Here is an 18,771-nt window from a genome sequence, read left to right on the forward strand (position 1 = left end):
GACTTGGGAGACCTTGAAAATAAGGGTGCCCAACTCCTCTTCCCTAAATAGTCAGACCACTGAGTCATCCCGTTCTGGCCCTCAGTCCTCTTCCTCCTTGGTCTCTTCCAGGAAATCCCCCTGGGAAAAATCATCTGGTTCATCTGAAAAAGGCTCGGGCATGGGTCTGGGCCTCTCCTTTTCCTTGTATTCAAGCTTTCTTTTCTTCTCCCGGGGGGGGAGGGAGGGGGGATTCAGGGATTCTACCCTGAATCTACCCCTCCCTAATCCCTACCCCCCCCCTCTTTTCCCTCTCCCCTTCCCCCCCACCCAACCTCACCCTTTCCTTCTCCCACTGGACATACCATGCTAATAACTGCCTAGGATAAATCTATGTTTACGTATCTTATAGTTTTTGTTGATTATATATTTATCTCTCTCTAATTGTTTCTTAGTTTAAATTCTGTACTGTCTTCCATTGCCCAGGTTTTACGCTCCCTGTTTAATGTAACTTTACTTTCTACCTTGATGTTAATTGGTTTCCCCTCAGTTACATTGTAAACCGGTACGATAAGACCTAGTCTTGAGCATCGGTATAGTAAAAGAAATTAAATAAATAAATAAAATACCTTTGGGGGTCACCTGAGCCCATCTGTTTACCCTTCATTTCCCTGTAGGCCTTGTGCATTAAAAGCACAGTATATGAAGAACCCCCCCCCCCCCCCAAGGTTTCCTCCTCCGATGCAACTGGAGAGGAGGTGGGAGCTTGAGCAGTGGCAATGTCTGCTTCAGTCATGGGTGTTTTGGGGCTGGCTGGGGGAAAGGAACTCGACGGGCCTCCCCCGCTGCCTTGTCGGGCCCCCCTGATGGCATGCCATCGCAACTGTGGTAGAATGAGCCCGCCACCTTCTGGACACTGCGTGTGCCGCACAGCAGGCACTTCCTGCCTCTCTCCATCTTACCTGCTGACACGGGGGTTCAGGAGACTTTGGGCTGGGTTCTGCGGTCTTAGGCTCTAGGCCTTCTTACTGCCACTGCCTCCTTTCATTGCCAGAAAATGCAAGGCCAAGGGCCTGAATACCCTAGGAGGGCCATCATCCCAAGGAGGCGTTCCCCGATCTGGCCCAGGTGCTTCTCCGGGGAAGTGACCTCAGGGAGGTCATCGTCCCTGCCTATTACTCCTGCCGAACTAGCTCTCCCTACAGTCTGCTTAAGGCAGAGAACTACTGACTCCTTCCCTGCTGAACTAGCCTATATAGGATGGGGCCTCAGGGAAGAGGCCTGGAACTTTGCCTCCATCTGCTGGTAGGGGGACAAAACCCACTGTGAAGACTGATCTGACAGGACGAGGAGGAAAGAAGGATAGTGGTGCTGTCAATGGCCACTCCCCATCCCAACTTTGTTTTTCAAAGCAGTTGGGAGGAAAGGGGGATGTGGGGAGGAGCTGTAGAGCCCACTTCTCAATGCCACAGGAGAAAGGAAGGATCTTGATGATCAGATTTAGGGTGATCTCAACATCAGGTGCCTAACTTCCTTTCCCCATCCTGGCCATGCCCAATTTTTAGGTTCCTAAATTTGGTGCTCAACTCCAGTCAATTTTCAAAAAGGGCCAATTTAGGCACCTAAATCCTTTGAAAATTGAGCCTTAAGTGAAAGTAGTTTCTTCAGATGGCCTCTCAGAAGACATCAAAAACATTTTAAGCCCAATGTTTTAATCAACTGATCAGTCTGTCACCTTTCCAGAGGGGGAAAGAATTAATTTAAGCAATTACAATCAAAATTCATAGTAACAGCATAACATCATATGCTATTGTAAAAATTAGACAGTCGGTGCTTTAGCATGGAAGAAAGTCTGGGTCTATGTTACATTTCCTTCAGCTGGCTATTGTGGCTACCTAAAAACTAGGAGCCGCCTTATAATGCTAGAAAGCAGTAAAAGGCAGTTATATTTTATTCTTCTCAAAATATTATGGGCACCCCACGACATCAGGTATACAGATATGTATGTAAAATATATATATAGGTGTCATCTACGCCAAAGTATCCCGAACTACTCTACTTCGGTATGAAAGTTAAGATTTACAGATTATGTGAATGTTTACTATTAATGCTTTAAAGTTATCGTGCCAATGTTTATTTATTTATTTATTTATTTTTATATACCGAAGTTCTTGTAGGGACTACAAATCACTCCGGTTTACATAAAACAATGAACTGCCCAACAGAGAGCGGAGCTTTACATAGAACAGTAGAACATATGGAACAATATAACTAGATGACAATTTAACATAGTGATAAATAAATATTATAGTTTAACTGGTAATACTAGATGACAATTTAACTAGATGACAATTTAACATAGTGATAAAATAAATTATAGTTTAACTGGTAATACATAAAAATTATATTATTTAATATAAGCAGTATAACTATTTAATGTAGAATAAAGGCGTATTAACAGTGCCAAATATATATATAGAAATGAATTTTTTGAACTCAAAGATAGTTGTTCCGTTGCAGAGTCTTAAAAAAGGACTTGGTGTGGTGTCCATGATTAGGAGATACCTAATATATAGGATGTCTGTCCGTCAGAGTAGAATTAAGTGTCTGGGAAGGCTTGTTTGAAAAGAAAGGTCTTAAGTCTTTTTTTGAATTCTTGGTGACTAGTTTCTAATCTTAGATCTGGGGGAAGCGTGTTCCACTGGTGGGGGCCTGCTGAAGAAATCGCTCGTTTGCTCAATGAAGATTTTATTTGCGGAGCATGCAGTGTTCCTCTGTATGCGCTTCTGATTGGTCTGGAAGACGTGTGCGGTTGGAGTTGAGAGGTTAATGTGATGGGAGCTAGTTTGTTTGTCGCTTTGTGGATGATAGTGAGTACCTTATAGAGTATCCTTTGTTTAATGGGAAGCCAATGTAGATTACGAAGGATTGGGGTGATATGATCTTTTTTGTTAGTGCTTGTTAGTATTCTAGCCGCTGAATTCTGAACCATCTGTAATGATTTGATAGTGTTGGTGGGTATTCCTAGAAGCAGGGAGTTGCAATAGTCGAGCTTAGAAAGAATGATGGATTGTAGTACTAGCCTGAAGTCGGAGAAGTAAAGGAGGGGTTTAAGTTTTTTGAGGACTTGCAGTTTTTAAAAGCAGTCCTTTGTGGTATTATTTACAAACTTTTTTAGGTTTAGATGGTTGTCTAGCCATGCTCCAAGGTCTCTGACGTCAGGTGAGAACGTGTTATTTGCGTTTGGTAGAGAGAGGCTGGAAGAGATTGTGAGTGGATCCTGGGAGACAATGAGCATTTCGGTTTTATTAGCATTCAATACTAAGTTGAGGCTTGAGAGTAAATTTTTAATAGGCTGAAGGCATTCGTTCCAGTAAGTGATCGTTTTTTGAAGGGATTCTGTAATCGGAAGAAGGATTTGTATGTCGTCTGCATAAAGGTAATGAGTAAGCTTGAGGTTTGAGAGTAGATGGCAGAGAGGGAGGAGGTAGATATTGAAGAGGGTGGGTGAAAGTGAGGATCCTTGCGGGACTCCTTGCTCAGTAAGGATTGGATGCGATTCTTTGTTGTTTATCCTTACTTTGTAGAATCTGTTGCTTAAGAAGGAATGAAACCATCTGAGCGCTGTGCCTTTGATCCCTATGTTGGCTAGTTGGTCTATTAGAGTAGAGTGTTTTACCGTATCAAACGCAGCAGAAAGATCTAGAAGAACCAGCAGGTAGGATTGTTTTTTCTCCAGATTAACTAGTATTGTGTCCGTGAGAGATAGTAGGAGCGATTCGGTGTTTAGGCGTTTTCGGAAGCCATATTGAGCCGGGGATAGAATATTATGATCTTCCAAATAATCTGACAGTTGCTTATTGACAATTTTTTCCATCAGTTTGGCGATGAGTGGTAAGTTTGCGATGGGTCTGAAATTAGCTGGGTCTGATGGGGAAGCGTTTGGTTTCTTTAGTAGTGGTTTCAGGATTGCTAATTTTAACTGGTTAGGAACTAAACCTTGAGAAAGGGATGTGTTGATAATTTCTGCAATTGGTTTTGAGATGGTGTTTGGTATGGCGATGAGGAGATTTGTTGGTAATGGGTCTGATGGGTGGGAGGAAGGTTTGAGTTTTTTGAGTGTGTTTTCAATCTCCAGTGAAGAAGTGAGCTCGAATGAATCCAGGCTTGTGTTTAGTTGTGGCAAGGCTGTGAGATGGTGTGTAAGGGTAAGGCTGTTGGATGTGATTGATTGTGTAAGGTTGGTGATTTTTGTCTTGAAGTAGTTGGCTAGTTCGTTTGCTTTGTTGAGAGCTTGATGGTCTGGGATAGTAGGAGGAGATGGTTTAGTTAAAGAGGAGACGTACGAGAAGAGAGCCTTTGAGTCGAAAATGAAGTGGTGTATTTTTTTTGCATAGAATTCTTTCTTTGTTCTAAGGATGGTAGTCCTGTAGGTGTTGAGGAGGGATTTGTAGATGGCATGTGTTGAAGCGGTTGGGTTTTTTCTCCAGCATTGTTCTTTTTTTCTAAGAGATTGTTTTAGGGATTTAAGTTCGGGTGTAAACCAAGGTTTTCTATTGTCTAATGTAGGTTGTATTGTTTTGGTTGGGCAGATTTGATCTGCAATATTGTTGTTAATATTGATCCATGAGGTAGTTGCAGTTGTTGCGTCTGTGAGATCTAGTTGATTTAATGCTTCGGACATCTTTTCGCTGAGTATGTCTGGGGAGCATGGTTTCCTGAAGTGGATGGTGGATTTGGTAGTGGTTTGAGGAGGTGGGATGTTGATCCTGAGGGTTGTTTGGATGACTCTGTGGTCTGACCATGGAACTGGTGAGCAAGTGGGGTTGGTATGAATGTTAAAGGGTTCGTTAATAAAGATGAGGTCCAGAGTGTGGCCAGCCTTGTGGGTAGGACTGTTGATAATTTGAGTAAAGCCCAAATGGTTGAGTGAGGAAAGGAGTGTTTGGCAGTTGATGGATTGTGGAGCAGCATCTACGTGTAAATTAAAGTCTCCGAGGATTATAGCAGGTTTGTCCGCGTTTATGTGTTTGGCTATAAGTTCAATCAGTAGAGAGGGATCTAATTCTAAGGTTCCTGGTGGTGCGTAGACTAAAGCTATTTGGATTTGTTCGGATTTAAAGAGGGAGAATTCTATTTTATTGGAGGAGTTGGTAAGTTGTAGGGTTATATTAAGTCCTTTTTTTGCTGCAAGGAGGAGTCCCCCACCTCTTTTTTTGGGTCTGGGGACAGAGAATAAGTCGTAAGATTGTATGGGCAGCTGCTTTGTGAGTATAGTATCTGTGTGTTTTAGCCATGTCTCTGTAATTGCACAGATATCTGGATTGACTTCTATGAGGTAGTCACTGAGGATGTCCATTTTTTTGGAGAGAGACTGAGCGTTGAATAGTGTTAAGGTAAACAGAGAGAGTCCTAGGAATTGTGTTATCGGTGAGATCATTATTGGTAAAAGTCTTTGTTGTCGTGCGATGTGCTGAATTGCAGGTTTTGTGTGCTTTCTGATATTGTGCCAGATTTTAGGTATGGTGTAGAGGTGCATTATTGTGGCTCAATTGGTTGGGAATAATGATGCAATATTGAAAATTGTGTTCTAAGTTTTAGACAAGCTGGATGAATACTGTCGAGGCTAGTTGAAAGCTGGTGAGTTGAAAGCTGGTGAATTGAATGCTGGTGAGGCTGGAGGAATGCTGGTGAGGCAGGTTGAATGCTGGTGAGGCTAGAGGAATGCTGGTGAGGCTAGAGGAATGCTGGTGAGGCAGGTTGAATGCTTGCTGGTGAGGCAGGTTGAATGCTGGTGAGGCTGGAGGAATGCTGGTGAGGCTGGAGGAATGCTGGTGAGGCTGGAGGAATGCTTGCTGGTGAGGCAGGTTGAATGCTGGTGAGGCTGGAGGAATGCTGGTGAGGCTGGAGGAATGCTGGTGAGGCTGGAGGAATGCTGGTGAGGCAGGTTGAATGCTTGCTGGTGAGGCAGGTTGAATGCTTGCTGGTGAGGCAGGTTGAATGCTGGTGAGGCAGGTTGAATGCTTGCTGGTGAGGCAGGTTGAATGCTGGTGAGGCTGGATGAGTGCTGTCGAGGCAGGTTGATTGCTGGTGAGGCAGGTTGAATGCTTGCTGGTGAGGCAGGTTGAATGCTGGTGAGGCAGGTTGAATGCTTGCTGGTGAGGCAGGTTGAATGCTGGTGAGGCTGGATGAGTGCTGTCGAGGCAGGTTGATTGCTGGTGAGGCTAGTTGCATGCTGGAGTGGTTGAGTGAGTGTTGAGGAAGCAGGTATGTGTATGAGATCTGGAGAATGGGATCACTTGTCGCATGCTAGGGTGACGCTTATGTACCTTGCTCCGGTTGTAGGCAGAGATGCGTGACAGAGTCTTTTGGTGTGGGTGGATTCTGCTTGTGCTCCGGTTCACACGAAGGGGCACACAAAGGGGCAGGCCCCTTTGTCGTGCTCCTTCGGCGTGCGACGCCCGGCGTGCGACGCCTGGGATCGCTCAGGGCCTTTTAAATCTAGTTTTGTCGCGTCGAAGTGAGGTAGGTAGGCGGCGCGCCCTGCTGACGTGGGTTAGGCCTCTGGCGTGCCTCTCGCGGTGGGAAGGCTCGCAGTGGGGGGGCCTTTCGATGCGCTTGCGAGGGCGGCGGCGGGACGAACCAGCAGGAAGCGATCTAGTTTCCCCGCGTGGTCGGCGCGGGGGCTCACGGTGGTAGGGCGAGAGCAATGGCCTTACCCCGATGGGCTCAAGCGCCGAACGCGCGGGCCTCTCTCCCAGCTCTACCTTGCTTCTGGAGTTCTGGGCGTCCTCTTGGGTCCTGCTGCCGCTGTAAAGAGGGCGTCTGGGAGCGCTCAGGGCCTTTTAAATCTAGGATCCCTTTATGCTATATCTGTATTTGTCCATATGTTTGCATATTTATATTCTATTTTATTGTTTTATGTTAACGGATGTTCTATTGTATTATATTCTATCAGACGCTTTGTTTTAATGTAACGCCGTTGCCACGAATGTTCTGTTGTATTGTAAACAGATATGATTTGTATATTATACAAGAATGTCGGTATATAAGAATTCAAAATAAATAAATAAATGAGTATCACAGTGAAGGAAACACTGTCAGTAAGCAGTGTGTCTGACAATGCAAGCAGACTTTTTTGGCTGGCTGCCTTTTGTCTCTTTATAAAGAACATGGCTCTAAATTTCATAAACGAAGATGTGCCAATAACTGCAAGATTTAAGTCAGCAATGGTGAAGTCAACCTTTAATCTGGGAATTTTCAATTGATCCCTGAAAAATCAAGAAAAATGTCAAAGTTCTGAGCTCAAACTTAACTCTCATACATTAAAAGAGAGAGCCAAGCAAATACATTGAAATGGTGAAAGTGGGTTTGATTCCCACCTCAGGTCTTGCACGCCAGGTTCAGCAGGGGCTGTAGAGGCAGCGGTCACACCCCTTACATTTAAATTTGTGTAAGCAGGCAGTCACAGTCCTCATACACTGGAGACATCTAGTAGTGATATTTAGGGGCCATGACTGCAAGGTTCCTAAAGGAGCCCTGGTGCATGGATGGCCCCTGGCCCGGGACTGTCACTGCAGTGACTGAGCTAAGTGAGTTAGGAGGGGATATAAATAGTGGGGAAAGAACCTACAGCTAGTTGTGAATAAAAGGTTCATGGTACCAGATCCCAGTCCTGGCTCCGAATAAGCCCAGAGGAGCAGGAGGCATCTGCCAGGTTTCCCCCCCCCCCCCCCCCACCAAAAAAAAAAAAAAGCCACCACACGTTCTCCACATACACTATCACGTCCCTCCCTTCCTCCCTTGTGCACCAATTTGTTTTATTGTGGAAAGGGTTGTGGAGAACAGAGTGCTCACAAAGAGCAACACAGATAGTACCGGCACTATCATTTGAATGCTTCAGTAAGCACACCCCAATGAAGACAGTACAACTCTCCAAAGGTAGTCACAAAAATGTTAGTTTAGACCAATAAGACAGTATCATCTGCAACTTCTTTGATGTTTTAATCTCATGTACTTTAAAAAAAAAAAATGTAAAAAGCAAAATTGGGCTGAACTGCAGATCTTTAGTGTGTGGCAAACTGACAAGTTACATTCTCCAGCACATACTATCCTATCCATCTATAGCTCTGCCAAAACTATTCTCTCATTCTGATTGCTGGACAGGATTCAGATGCCCTGAGTCACACAGCCACAATCCCAGCCAAGACAAAAAGGCTGTCCAACTCTAGCCCGGAGGGGAAATATCTAAACTCAGCTTGCAGGTAATCCTGCTATTTGTTCATTATTTGCATGCCTAGAGGACACAAAGTTATAAGTCATTATGTCTTGGCTAAAGTACTTAAGTGCTCAGTTTAAGCAAAAGGTTTGCTTTTAGCTCTAAAACTTGTGGAAGGTACAAAAGGAAAATTAGTTTCTTACCTGATAATTTTCGTTCCTGTAGTACCAAGGATCAGTCCAGACACCTGGGTTGTGACTCCGCACCAGCAGATGGAGACAGAGCAAAACTTGTCGGGCATCCCTACATATAGTAAGGCGCCACCCACAGCTCGTCAGTCTTACGTAATGTCAAAGCACAAAATTGAACTCCAACTAACTAGACTGCCCGAAACCCGGGCCGATTCAACAAACCCCCAGCTGGATCAGAACTTCCAGAACCAGAGGCCCCAACAACATACAAGAAACAAACCGAGTGCCCACCGAGCGGACTCTCCTCTTCAGAACTCCAAACAGACTACACGGGCGGGATCCTGGACTGATCCTTGGTACTACAGGAACGAAAATTATCAGGTAAGAAACTAATTTTCCTTTCCCTGTACGTACCAGGATCAGTCCAGACACCTGGGATGTACCAGAGCTGAATTACCGAGGGTGGGATCCAGAAAGTCCCGCTCGCAGAACTCTCTCTCCGAAACCCCCTGAATCCAGGCCCTGAACATCCAATCTGTAGTGTCTAGCAAACGTATGCAGTGACTTCCAAGTCGCTGCTCTGCAAATCTCTTGTGGTGACACGTGCGAAGACTCCGCCCAAGAGGCGGCTTGTGCTCGCGTCGAGTGAGCCCGAAGACCCGCAGGAACAGACTTCCCTTTCAGTATGTACGCTGAAGCAATGGCTTCCTTGAGCCAGCGCGCAATCGTGGTCCGGGAGCTGCCCCACCACGTTTGGGCCCCGAGCACAAAACAAAGAGATGGTCCGAAACCCGAAAGGAATTCGTAACTTCCAGATAACGGAGCAGGACTCTGCGGACATCAAGTTTCTTCAACAGTCTAGCATCAGGATCAGAACGCTCCCCCTCTGGAAAAGCGGGCAGCTCAACCGTCTGGTTCAAATGAAAAGCTGACACCACCTTCGGGAGGAAGGAGGGAACCGTCCTTAACGAGACCCCCGCCTCAGAGAAGCGCAAGAAAGGCTCCCTGCAAGATAACGCCTGTAATTCGGAAACACGTCTAGCCGACGCGATTGCCACAAGAAACACCGTCTTGAGAGTAAGATCCTTAAGTGTCGCCCGCTTAAGAGGCTCAAAAGGGGACGAACACAGAGCGGAAAGAACACAATTGAGATTCCAAGAAGGACAAGGCTGACGTAAAGATGGCCGCAAATGTTTGGCTCCCCGAAGAAAACGCCCCACATCCGGGTGCTGCGCCAAGGACCTACCGTGCACCTTACCTCTGAGGCAACCAAGCGCTGCCACCTGGACTTTCAGAGTACTGCAAGACAGCCCCTTCGCAAGGCCAGCCTGAAGGAACGCAAGAACATCCGGTACGGAGGGCAGCACAGGATTCACCTCCCGAGCTCTACACCAATCCTCAAACACTGTCCACACCCGAACGTAGGCGAAGGACGTAGAACGCTTTCTAGAACTCAGCAATGTGGCTACTACCGCATCCGAATATCCCTTATTCTTCAAGCGTTTCCTCTCAAAAGCCAGGCCGCGAGACAGAAGTGATCCGCGTCCTCCAAACAGACAGGACCTTGCCGTAGAAGCGCCGTTTCCCCGCTGAATCGGAGAGGGGGCTCCCGTGCCAACTGTAGGAGGTCCGCGAACCAAGGACGCCGTGGCCACTCGGGCGCTACCATGACTACCTCTGCGGGATGCATCTCTATGCGCCGAAGAACCTTGCCTATCAGAGGCCAAGGAGGAAACACATACAGCAGAACGTTTGTGGGCCAGGGGAGGACCAGAGCATCCACCCCTTCGGCCCCCCATTCTCTTCTTCGACTGAAGAACCGCGGGGCTTTGGCGTTCTGAGCGGTGGCCATCAGATCCATGTGTGGCGTTCCCCACCGCTCGCAGAGGAGGTGGTAAGCTCCCTCCGACAGCTCCCATTCCCCCGGATCCAAGCGATGTCGGCTGAGAAAATCCGCTTGGACATTGTCTACTCCGGCGATATGGGACGCTGCGATGTCGCTGAGATTCCGTTCCGCCCAGGTCATCAGTTAGCGCGTCTGCTCCGCGACGGCTTGGCTCCTTGTCGCGTTGTCCGACAAGACTTGGACCGCCTTCCCGCGAATCCATGGGAGAAAAGCCTGCAGCGCCAGCAAGACCGCTCTGGTCTCCAAGCAATTGATGGACCACTGCGACTGAGCTTTGGACCACTGTCCTTGCACCGAGTGTCCCATGTGTCCTTGCACCGAGTATCCCATGCACACCGCCCCCCCAGCCGGAAAGACTGGCATCCGTAGTGACCACTGTCCAGGCGGGCATAAGCAGGGACACTCCGTGTGACAAATTGTCGGAGCTGAGCCACCACTGTAGGCTGGACCTCGCCTGAACTGATAGTGGAAGTGGCATGTGAAAATCCTCCGATACTGGCCGCCAGCGGGAGAGCAATGCGGATTGCAATGGCCGTAGATGAGCAAACGCCCAGGGAACCAAGGCCAGCGTCGACGCCATCGATCCCAACACCATGAGATGATCGCAGACCAATGGGCACCGCAGGGACATCAACCTGCGCACCTGGCCCTGAAGCTTGGACATCCGCTCCTGGGACAGAAACACTCTGCCCTGCTTCGTGTCGAATAGCGCTCCCAGGTAATGTAGTGTTTGGGTGGGGACGAGGCGACTTTTGGCGAGATTGACCACCCAGCCGAGGGAACGCAAAAGCTGCAGGACTCTTTCGACTGCCTGTCGGCACAGGCTCTCCGATTTGGCCCGGATGAGCCAGTCGCCCAAGTAGGGATGTACCAGGAACCCCTCCTTGCGAAGCTCGGCTGCCACCACCACCATTACCTTTGTAAACGTCCGCGGAGCGGTGGCAAGGCCGAAGGGGAGAGCCTTGAACTGATAATGCCGGCCCAGGATACAGAAGCGCAGAAACTGCCGATGGTCCGGCTGAATGCCTATATGAAGGTAAGCCTCCGTGAGGTCCAAGGACTCCAGGAACTCTCCTGGCCGCACTGAGGCGATCACCGACCGAATCGTTTCCATCTTGAAGCGTGGAACGCGAAGACATCTGTTGACCCCTTTCAGGTCTAAGATGGGTCTGAAGGTACCTTCCTTCTTTGGCACAATGAAGTAGATGGAGTACCTTCCCCGACGGAGTTGCCCCAGTGGAACGGGTATTATTGCCCCCAGGTCTTGTAGCCGCTCCAGCGTATCCCGGACGGCCGCTTGCTTGCCGCGACCCTTGCAAGGGGAGACCAAAAACTTGTCCGCTGGAATCCGTGCAAAATCTAAAGCGTAGCCTTGTCTTATCACGCTGAGGACCCACTGATCCGTCGTTATACTGGTCCATTCCCCGTAGAAGCGCTCCAACCTGGCTCCTACGTTCGGCACAGCCAGAGAAGCCGGCGGCAGGGAACGGACCAGCCGTACTTCATTGTGAGGCTTTCGGCCCCGACCCTGACCCGGGACCGTCTCGCCTCCCAAATTTTCTGCCACGAAAGGACTGAGACCACGACGACGTTCTCGAGGCTCCAGAGCCAGCCCGGTAGGAGGGCCCAGACGACCTCTGCGGCCGCGACTTTCGAGATCCCCGAAACCGGGCCCTACTGGAGAAAGACGTCCTGCTTCTGTGCCTGTCCTCAGGCAACTTGAAAGCCCTGTTCTCACCAAGCGACTGCATCAGGTCGTCCAGCTCCTTACCGAACAGCAGCTTCCCTTTGAACGGGAGGGCTCCTAGATGAGCCTTAGAGGACCCATCCGCCGCCCAATTCCTGAGCCACAGCAACCGACGTGCCGAAGCTGCCGAGACCATGGCCCTGGCGGACGTCCGCAGGAGATCATGCATAGCATCCGCGCTATACGCTATCACCGCTTCCAGCTGGTCCGCCTGCGCCGCCTCTTCTCCCGAGAGATCCGCATTGGCCTGAAGGACCTGCGCCCAGCGCAGCCCGGCTCGGAGCGCAAAATTACTGCAAATGGCCACGTGGACTCCCAGGGCCGACGCCTCGAACACCTTCTTCAGCTGACCTTCAAGCTTCCGGTCCTGAATATCCTTAAGGGCCGTGGCTCCTGTGACCGGAATGGTGAACCGCTTTGTAACCGCCGACACCGCTGCATCTACCCTGGGAAAACGCAGCATCTCCAGCGCGTCCTCCGGTAATGGGTACAGCTTATCCATCGCTTTACTGACCTTTAATCCCAATTCCGGAATATCCCATTCTCGGAATAGAATATCAGTCGCCGAGAAGTGGAACGGGAAGGCCACCGCTGGTCCTGTAAGACCCAGCAGCACCGGGTCCATCTTGGCATCTGTCCGAGACCCCACCGGTGGGGCATCCACTCCTACTTCTTGCAAGATGGCCGGGATTAATGGAGCTAGCTCCTCCTTCCGGAACAAGTGTACGACCTTAGGGTCATCACCTTCCACCGCTGGCGCTCCTTTAGCGCTCCCAGCTGGCACCGCATCCGGTTCGGCGTGAGCCCCAGCATCACCTGGTGGCTCCGCATCCACAACATCCTCCGCAGAGGAATCCGCATCGGACTCTGAATCTTGAGGGACCCCCCGTAAGGGTCGCCGCCCCCTGGGGGGATCCGCGGGTCGCCGCGGAGCTTCCCCCGACTTTTTCTTCCGGGGTACCGATTTGTCCGAACCCCCTTTAGCTGATCTTCTTTTCCTCTTTGATTGTTTGTACTTCACAAGTTTGTGCAGCAAACTTGCCAAATCGGAGGAGAAAGAGGCCTCCGAGTCCGAGGAGGCCCCCTGCAGACTCCGGTCATCTGGCGAATCATCCTCCCCCGGGGGGGCACCCCCGGAGGGTCGCTGCTGCGGGGAAAGTGGGGGGGGGCAATCCGGCATCCCCCACGGCCTTCCTCGTGGCTTCTCTAACCGAAGCCAAAATGGCCGCCGTTCCCGCGCTCAGCGGGAACGGCTCAGCACTGCCCCCTGCAACAGGCTCGTCGCGCAGCGGCGATCGCGTCTGCCGGGAACGGGCCCCTCGCCGCCCGAGACACAATTCGAGCAGACCCCCTCCCTAGAGACGCGCGCGCCCCTCGGCATGCGGCAGACTGGCTACGGCCCGTGGCCGGGCGGGAGGAAGGAGGGAAAGAACAACAAATTGCGCGATCCGGACGGTCCCTGAACGGCCCCGCTCCCCCCCCCCCCGCGACGAAAACGGAGCGAGAGGACGAGCCGCACGAACAAACAAAAACAAATACTTTTTTTTTTTTTTTCTTGTACTCGCCGCTGGCCCTGGTCCTGATTCCTCCTGTCCAGCGGGGGTGAGTGAACCGGGCTCCCCGGTGTCACCCCCGACGCTGCTGCCAGTCCTGGCCGGGTTCTCAACCCCAGCAGCTGCCTCAACCAGAGAGGGATGGTCCCCTCAGGACCTTGCAACCCCCCTGGGAGGCTTCCAGGACTCGGGCTTCCGCGGCTTACTGCAGATTTCTTTCTTCTTCACTTCTTCTTTTTATTATTTTTATTTATTTATTTATTTTTTCAAAATCCCCTGACTAGCTAACTAACCAGGATCAATCGAGACTGTGGGTGGACCTGCCCCATCTGCTGGAGACAGAGAAAGACTGACGAGCTGTGGGTGGCGCCTTACTATATGTAGGGATGCCCGACAAGTTTTGCTCTGTCTCCAACTGCTGGTGCGGAGTCACAACCCAGGTGTCTGGACTGATCCTGGTACGTACAGGGAACCATATTTGCAGGAGCTTCATCCATTTTTTTTTTTTAAATATAAAGTAAGACAGTGAGTCAAGTTCCCTCCTAATACCTACTCTAATGGAATGCTCCATGCATGAAACCAACGGGATCACATGTCCATCAACTGAGCAACTGTCTATTTTATGTGTTTGTTTAAATCCCATGGATAAGATAAGAGCTGATCTTAATTTCTTTGAAAACCCCGTAAATGTGCACAGACATACAGCCCAAGCAGAGTGAATACTTTCATTAGCTTACAAAAGTGGCTCTCTTCCTGCATGCACAGGATGAAAAACACAGTCTTATGTAATTGTAATGTTGCTATCATAAAACCCCTATATTAAGGACAAATTTAGCCAGTATCTGTGTACTCATCTCTATGCCTGCACAATGCTATGTAGAAAGGCAAGGTATACAACAAACAAAAGACAAAAAAGCAAAAAGCCCACAGCCAAACTCCACCATGAAAAGTGTCCCTCTTATGTGAAGACAATACTGATAGAGACAAGTCACATAATAGGGATATAAAGTAGGAGTTGGGTCAAAAAAAGTTATTTATATTCAGCTTTTCGGCAGATTACATTCAGATATTGTAGGTATTTCCCTGTCCCCAGAGGGCTCACAATCTAAGTTTGTACTTAAGGCAATAGAGGGCGAAGTGAATTGCCCAAGGTCACAAGGAACGTAGTCAGGATTTGAACAGTGGTGTGCAGCCCAATGTTGCAATCAAACAGAAGGTCTGGACTTTGATAAAATGCTTTAAAAAACACAAAATAGTGTTTTTTGGTTGTTTTTTTGAGGCAGAAACTGAAAGCAAAGAGAGGAGGCTTGGCAAACTGATGCATGGAATCCAGAGGTAAGGTGCAGCAAGGGAAGGAGATACAGAGAGAAGAAAGCTGAAATGAAGGGTGGAAAGGTGGACTGCATGACAATTAATGGGAGGAGTTTGAACTTAAATTGCAAAGAGTCATGGAGTAAGTGAAGGAACACAATAAGCTTTAGCACTAGAAGGTGGTTTGGGTAGCAAAGTCCTGGACTGACCGCTAGGAAAGATAGAAGCCAGAAAGGAGAAAGTTACAGTAATCAGAAATGAGGACTGTAGCAGAAAGAATAGAAAGGACTGAAGTTTAGACATACTGTGGGAAAAAGGTGGCACATTTTCTGTTTTCCTGCATTCAGGAACTGGTTTAAAAAAAAAAAAAAAAAAAAAAAAAAAGAGTCAAAGGTGATTCTAAAATAGCAGGTTGGAGAGAGAATGGAGACTGAACGCTGGGTGTGAGGGAGAGAAGACAGTTTAGTTCTGGAGACATTTATTTATTTAGAAGCTTTTATATACCGATGAACGTTGGGAACATCTCATCAGTTCACAATAAAACGAAATGCAGCTAAAAGAGCCTTACAGTGATTCAAAGAACAATGCGCATAAAATTGATCAAGTGAACTAGGGAACATAACATATAAGGAGAGGTAAACTAACAAGAGCAAAGAGAAAACTGCATAATTTACAAAATTGTGTGGCATAAAATATAACTAATTACAAGTAGGATTAAGTTTTAGACTACAGAGAAACACCCTGAAGGAGTACTTTTAAGTTTAGCTACACTTAAATACAGAAGTTCTATTGGAACTGGACATTTCAAGTTACAAAGCAAAGGGTTTTGCCTCCAGAACACTCTGCTGATGGATATGTGCCGTAGCTTTAGTTAGCAAAAGAAAATCACATCCTGCAAGCAAACCATATTTACCATTTCTCCTTAAAGCAGCGGCACCAACTGACCCTTATGGCTCACTTATAACATTCTGTGCTGTGGTGCAGCAGACTTGCATGAGTCTCTTGTTCTAAAGGAATTGGGCATATCACAGAAAATGTGCTCGAGTTCTGGGGTGGAGGAAAGAAATTAGGAGCGATTTTATGTTTGCTTGGATTAGTACATTTGGACACTACTTGGGTAAATGTTGCTCATGGTAAATTATAATGCTGATGCATTTTTTTTTTTAATTATTTTCATTTCTCACCTCTCTATTACTCTTAAATCTGCCCTTTTCAAAAGGAATGTTTGTCTGACCTCCTTCCTTCATTGACTGAAAGTGTCCTGTAAGAGTGAATACCTCAGCACCATTCTTTGCTGCCAGGAGTCAATACCAGTAGCAACAGATGCTTTTATTTTCCCCTCAGATTTCTGGAGGAAAAAACACATATCTACCTTTTTTAATTCTTTTTTGACCAATCTTAGTTTATTGCATACAAGTCTACTTTGAAAATGTAAATGGGTCCCCAGTTCACAAGCCAACATGAAGTTACATCTACTTGGGAGCAAGTTAACTTTCAAAAACTGAAAAGGATGCATGAATACTCTTCCCCTCCCTCCCAGAACATCTCTGGCGAATGTGCATGGAATAAAGTTGCACGTCTAGTTTTACACACACTAGCCCTTGATTGATTTTCAAAAGTGATTTATGCACAAACTGTTTTATATCTGTAAATCAACCCTTAATGTGCATATATATAGAACACATGGTAACAGACACAAAAAAGGTTTGAATCAGCACAAATTTGAAATCTGAAAGCAGTAATGTCAATATGGGCTGAAACTTTGACAGCTGGTGTCCCTGCTCACAGGTTTCAAACTTGTGCCAATTCAAATTACCTTCTTTAGGGGAGACAAGGATTGGGCACTTTTTTTGGACAGATAAGAGAACATATGGAGTGGTCAGCAGTCCTGATTTGAGCATAACACCACATTCTGGTAATTGGACAATTAGAACTGGAAGACTGAAAATGGAATAGCAAGACTAAGAAGAAGCAAGAAGAAACTTAAGCTTGGTTTGGGGAGGGGTTTCAGGTACAAGCTCAGACTGTAAACCATCAGGGGATAGGGAAATACACCCAGTAACTAAATGTAATCTGCTTTGAAGTGTTAAAAAGCAGAATTTAAAAGAGTCAGTAGTTAGGCTGAGATCAGATGGGCATTCATGAAAATAGATTAATGACGTTTTTCTTTTAATGAAAGATGGTTTACAAAAAATGTTTAAGTCTTTTTTCCAACTACAGTTTATAGAAATCACTGTGGTCAGGCATTTCTACTCTTCTTCCTTCCCTAGTTTCTCTAGCTTCCTGTTCGCTCAGGAAAGAGGTTGTTTCTCATCCTACAATACAGAAGTCTTACCTTCTGATAAAGCACCACACTGAATACTTCACCCTCAATCTGACCCCTCTTAAAGCTGTATGATCTCCAAGTCAGATCGAGTGAGAGTAAGCTGTCACTCTTCTTTCTTGAACCGAGAAATGCCACATTACGTAAATCACCTCTTCTTCCCCCAAGACCTAGCTCTTGGATATATAGCACCATATAAAAAACCAAAGATAACAATACAGTGATCTAATACATGCTAAATACAAGTCACATAGATATAATAGGTAAGGACGCGCTGTGCCCAAAAGAGCTTAAATGGCGATGAACAACTATTATAAAGATGAGCTGACTTACAGGAGCGATTCGGTGGCCTTTCTAGGGACTTGAGGAAAACCTATCTGAAAATAAGAACAGAGAAATGACTTGTACGACATGGAAGTGAACTTAGATGGTAAGCCAGCTAGGAACTTGCTTTGTCGGAGAAAGTATGGTAGAGAAGAGAGAGGTGTGTACTGGAACAAGCCTAAATGAGTACTGAGATGTAGAAAGGTGAGGTTGGGATTTACTATGGAGGAAGACACGGAGTAATAAATAGACTCAGCAGAAACCGATCTGTATATTCTGACTTAACGCTATATCCCACGGATTTTAAAAGGCAAAGCGGGAAGGGAGGGGCCCGAGAGAGAATTCAAACCAAGGCGGGAAATAATCAGAGAATGGATTAAAGAAGGGGATCGAAACTAAATTCTGGATGAAGATTTACTAATGAAACTCACGAGGGTGTTCCGAATTTCCCGAGGCCCAGCAGTTAACGACGACGACTGAGTCTCAGGCGCAGGTCAGGAACAGTTACCAAGAGACCTCCTCGGGGACAGGGCAACAGAAGACCGGAATATTATTAATATTATTATTATTATAATAAGGAATCCAGAGCCGCAACCCCGTTACTTACCCGCTCTAAGTTCTGACTTCTCTCTGCCGCTCCCGTCCGAGTCCAGCCGACTACCTCACCGGAAACCGCCGACTGGCGTGCCGGGCGCGGGGAAAACACGCCACGCCTACCACAGCCAATGGAGGAACAGCTCACACTGCTCCTTGCTTTCTCATTGGTCCACATTGGCTTGCGCTAATTGGGCCGCCTCACACATCCAGCGGCTAAAGCCGATTGGTTAGAAATCGCCACGTCCTCAGGAGCGCGCTCGGTCAGCCGCCCGCGTTAGACCTGGGTTGCTGAAATCGGGTACGAGCTCACTTTTAGCTGCTGTTTTGGCATGCGCGTGCGCAAGAGAGTCGGAGAGCTCGAGCGCCGTTTGTCCAAACTATTTGAAGATTCGCGCTACAGGGTTGTAGCGCAGGTAGCACGTGCTGCGGGAGGAAACGGCCGCGTGGTTGGATTGGAGCCGTAAGTTAAGAGGCTCGTGCTGGCCCTATGACCGAGAGGAGGCCTGGCCGGCGCAAGCTCCGTCACTTGAATGGGCCCGGAATTTCGGAAGGTTTCATTTCTATTCCTTCTTCAGTCGTGCCCCGCCCTGCTCTGCAGAAACCATATTGGAGGAGAACAGCA

The 18,771-nt window shown here is 47.7% G+C and overlaps 1 protein-coding gene across 4 annotated transcripts in view; it reads right to left on the reverse strand.

Annotated features, from left to right (window-relative positions):
* The window catches only part of CALU (calumenin), a 72,739-nt gene extending 54,430 nt beyond the window's left edge, over nt 1–18,309 (reverse strand). For 2 of the 4 annotated variants that reach the window (XM_029615338.1, XM_029615336.1), the window contains exon 1: nt 18,160–18,309. The gene's annotated coding sequence lies outside the window, so the exon portion shown is untranslated. Of the gene's footprint in view, nt 1–17,561; nt 17,606–18,159 lie in introns of those variants that run through there. The other 2 variants (XM_029615337.1, XM_029615339.1) reach the window with 2 other exon arrangements.
* Nucleotides 18,310–18,771: the final 462 nt, after the last annotated feature.

Source organism: Rhinatrema bivittatum, chromosome 9 (genome assembly GCF_901001135.1).
Source record: "Rhinatrema bivittatum chromosome 9, aRhiBiv1.1, whole genome shotgun sequence".
In the NCBI taxonomy this organism is placed as follows: domain Eukaryota; kingdom Metazoa; phylum Chordata; class Amphibia; order Gymnophiona; family Rhinatrematidae; genus Rhinatrema; species Rhinatrema bivittatum.